We start from the raw sequence: 4,424 nt of genomic DNA on the forward strand, positions 1-4,424 counted from the left end.
GGATGTGGAATTCTATAGGCCGACGCCCAGGACATATTGTTTGAGGCCAAGGGCAACAAGTTTTCATTTGTATTTTGTCGTTGGGACAAGTAGGCCCAACCCCCCCTGCAGCACAAACCCTTTGGCTGCCAGTTTACAGTACCATATTATGGATCAGGAAAGGGCACTGTCTGCAGTTAAGGTAATATTTTTGTCCATATAATAATGCTGTTCAAGCTTGTATTTATGGTTCATTAATTGAAAACATTTATTATTAGGGTGAGAGTAAATGTTGTAAACTCCGACTGCACTACTGACCGTGATTCCACTATAGAAACCTGTACACATGTTTTCAAAGTTTAGCAATTTGAGGCTATGTATAATGCTCCCAGAATGCTCCCTTATTTGATGCATATATTTGCAGAACATGGAAAGCAAGATTGATGAGTCTTTGCTTTCAAAATAAAATGTTCATAAATAAACGAAAGCAAAAAAAAAAAATCGCTAAACTACTGTAATATTTCAGATACCATTTCTTCGCAGCTGCAGCATTATTTAGTAACATGTGTTGATGCCTGCTAGTATTTCCCAATACTATTCATTATGGAAAATCAGTGTAACCAGTTTCAATAAGAATATTGGGAAACAAAAATAAACAAGCATCGGCAAAGCCAGTAGGTCTGAAATTGGTGGTCAGCTTTTTAGTTTTGTCAATGTGCGAATTGTTTTGGCATGGTTTTTGTACAACCTTATTGGTGTGAGAACTGCCGGGCCCTCACCATTAAAACAAACCTTGGCAAAATCAGCAATTGTTTTTGGTCTCAAATAGCATATTCTGCCACAGTAGTTACTGGCATTGAGCAAAACTACTGTTTGCCGATATGCTCCTTGTGAAAGAGCAGATTGCAGTCACTCACAGTGAAGCCATCCGATACACAGAGAGAGAGATAACATTTTAATAAACGTCATGGTCAACGCCAGACCAAATTAGGCAACCAATTATTAAAGAAAGTCTAAAAAGTGCACCCATGGTATATGTCCTTGCATTAATTGCAGCTATACCGCTTTCGTGAATTCCCAAGAATGTACAGAAGTAGAACAAAAAATAGTACTCCTAGAAAATATTTGTGAACTGCATTTTGGCATGAGCAAACATGGATGTTTGTCTTTGCTCATGCGAACATCTGAGCTTTGCAAGTTAACTTTCCCTCCAACCACTCTTTTTCCCAACTCTGTAAGATTGTTTACCTATGCCATTGTAAAGAGTACATTTCCAACATTTCACAGTATGGGATAAGATCAGAGAAGAGTTGTTGAAAAACCTTAAAACATGCAAGTTAGTAGGTTTGCACAGACTCAAAAGGGTATTCTAACCCTGGAACTATTGTGTACCACTACCTTCAGCATGTAGAAATGCGGAAATGTGGCAACATAAGGGGATCGCACATATTCAAACACTATCATAGTATGAGCCCTGGCATAATCCGAGAGGCTATATCAGAGCTCTTATATAAGGAGATTGCGGCCATAATTTCTTGCCACGCTACATGGCACTAAAGGGACAGTGCAAGTAGGTTTCTGAAGCTACCTTCCTCATGGACAAGTAGATATTTTATTAAATTCCACACCCCAGGTCTAGATTATGTGACTGGATGGGGTCAGCTATATCTTTGGCATATTTAGCTGCTGATTGCAGTTGTGCAGTAAGCTTTTCAGTGACTTTTTAGGCTCTCTTTTTTTCTGTCTTGATTACCTGTGGCGAAGTTGATCTGTCTTACTTTTCAGAGGTTTTTAGTACAAGCTATGATTCGTTGCGCCAAAGAAGTATTTATAGCTATAGTGTGTATTTTATAAGTTGTTTGTGTGGTGAGGGTATGATATGTAAGATTGGCATAAATGTCCACCTCTAAAATCTGGTTTGTAGTCCTGTTGAGGCGTATAGTTGTGTTTTTTGCAAAGGCATAGAGATCCGTCTAGGTGTGCTTGATACTGTGTGTTTGTGGTGGTTGTAGATCTATGCGGTCTCCTAATTTTCTGAGCCGTAGTTATTTCAACTGCCAGCTTAAGATTGGCCATGATGTTCATAATTCTTGTCTAGTGTCGACTCTAAGTTGTTAACACATGCTTTGTACTGCGTGGGAGAAGTAGCATTGTTTGTGGTGCTGGGAAGGGGAGACTCTTATGAGGGTGGGCATGCTTGTTCTTTGAGATATTGCTTGCCTGGTTTGGGGACTTGTGCGAAGAGGTATACTGCACAGTGAGTGGTCAGACTGATTTGCATATGGCCATGTCTGAACTGGGGTGGCAGAGTGGGCTAAAGAACGGTGATGGATTAAACCCAGATCTGTTGACTGGGTGTGAGTGTTTCGTTCAGATGCTCCGTCCATCACCACCCCCTTTTGTACCGCTTTGTTCGCCAGAAGTTGGCAGGGTATGCTCAGACGTGAGTCCCTTGCTCACTTTGCCACTGGATTCAAGCAAGCCTGGCTGAAGAAGGCTGGAATGCCAGAAACCGGTCCTAGGAAGCTTGTTTCCGGTCCAGGGAAGGCATGGCTTGGCAGTTCGGGCTTGACTGTTCCCACGAGGCACAGGGTCAGACTGATTTGCATATGGCCATGTCTGAACTGGGGTGGCAGAGTGGGCTAAAGAACGGTGATGGATTAAACCCATATCTGTTGACTGGGTGTGAGTGTTTGATTGGTTCAGATGCTCCGTCCATCACCACCCCCTTTTGTACTGCTTTGTTTGCCAGAAGTTGGCAGGGTATGCTCAGACGTGAGTCCCTTGCTCACTTTGCCACTGGATTCAAGCAAGCCTGGCTGAAGACGCTGGAATGCCAGAAACCGGTCCTAGGAAGCTTGTTTCCGGTCCAGGGAAGGGATGGCTTGGCAGTTCGAGCTGGACTGTTCCCATGAGGCACAGGGTCAGACTGATTTGCATTTGGCCATGTCTGAACTGGGGTGGCAGAGTGGGCTAAAGAAATGTGATGGATTAAACCCAGATCTGTTGACTGGGTGTGAGTGTTTGATTGGTTCAGATGCTCCGTCCATCCCCACCCCCTTTTGTACCGCTTTGTTCACCAGAAGTTGGCAGGGTATGCTCAGACGTGAGTCCCTTGCTCACCTTATTTATTTGTGTATTTTATAAAGCACGCAGCTACCCCAACGGGGTGTCCCGGCGCTAATTGAACAGACAACAGATGGTCCAAAGCAGAGACTTACAGGGAGAAAAGAAAGGTTCTAAGGGATTTGCGGAATTCAAGCTCCGACTGGCACATGCGGAGGGAAGGCGGAAGCTTGTTCCAGCGCTGGGTGGCACAGACTTCGAAAGTTTTACCTCCAGAACATGCTTTTCTGAATCTAGGAGTAACTAGTAGCAGTTTGGTGTTTGAATGGAGAACTCTGGAATTACTGTATGGGCGGAGACTTGACCTCAGATGGCCTGGTTCTTTGACTTTCGTAGACCGATAGGCCAGGGTTATAGCTTTGAACTCAATTCTTTTAGCGATGGGGAGCCAGTGCAATTTGCGAAGGTATGGGGAGATGTGTTGCCTAAGTGAGATGCCCCCGACCAAACGGGCAGCAGCATTTTGCACTGTCTCTAGTCTGTGGCACAGACCTGCTGTCAAGCCCAGATAAAGTGTGTTGGCATAGTCAAGATGCGAGGTTATAAGTGCTTGGACTATGGTTTTACGGTTATCGCTGGGCAGATAATTTATGAGTTTTTTTATGATTATGATTTCAAAGAAGCAGGCAGCCGAGACTGTTTGTACCTGATACATAAAGGATAAACGGTTGTCCCATCAGAACCCCAGATTTCTAACCGAGTCCTTAGGGAGAGGAGCCTGGCTCAGGTCTTCCGGCCACCATAAATTAGAGTCTAACGGGGATGGTTGGTTGAAGAACAGGACCTCGATTTTTCCAGCATTGAGGCTGAGAAAATTTAAGTCCATCCGTTTCGCAATATCCCTAAGGCATAACTTCAGGGGGTCGAAGGTGGTGGATATTGGCTCTTCAAAGAAAAAAAGGAGCTGAATATCGTCAGCATATGATGTAATTTTAATGCCTGATTGTGAGATCATTTCGGCTAGAGGGGTAAAATACACATTAAAGAGGAGCGGACTCAGCGAAGAGCCTTGAGGGACACCCCATTTAAGTGGCCTAACTGAGGAGGTATAGGGGGGAGTATGAACCTGTTGTTTACGGTTCGAGAGGAATGAGGCAATCCAATTTAGAACCGTACCCTGGATACCAATGGATCTCAACCGTCTCAGCAGGATTAAATGAGAAACGGTGTCAAATGCTGCCAATAAATCCAGCAGCACTAACACCGCCCTCGAACCCCGGTCAAGAGTCCACCGCACAGAATCCGCCATTTCAATCAGGGCCGACTCTGTGCTGTCGCCCGAGCGAAATCCACGCTGAGAATCATGAAGGAGACTATGG

This window comes from Lissotriton vulgaris, unplaced genomic scaffold (genome assembly GCF_964263255.1).
Source record: "Lissotriton vulgaris unplaced genomic scaffold, aLisVul1.2 SCAFFOLD_2588, whole genome shotgun sequence".
NCBI lineage: Eukaryota > Metazoa > Chordata > Amphibia > Caudata > Salamandridae > Lissotriton > Lissotriton vulgaris.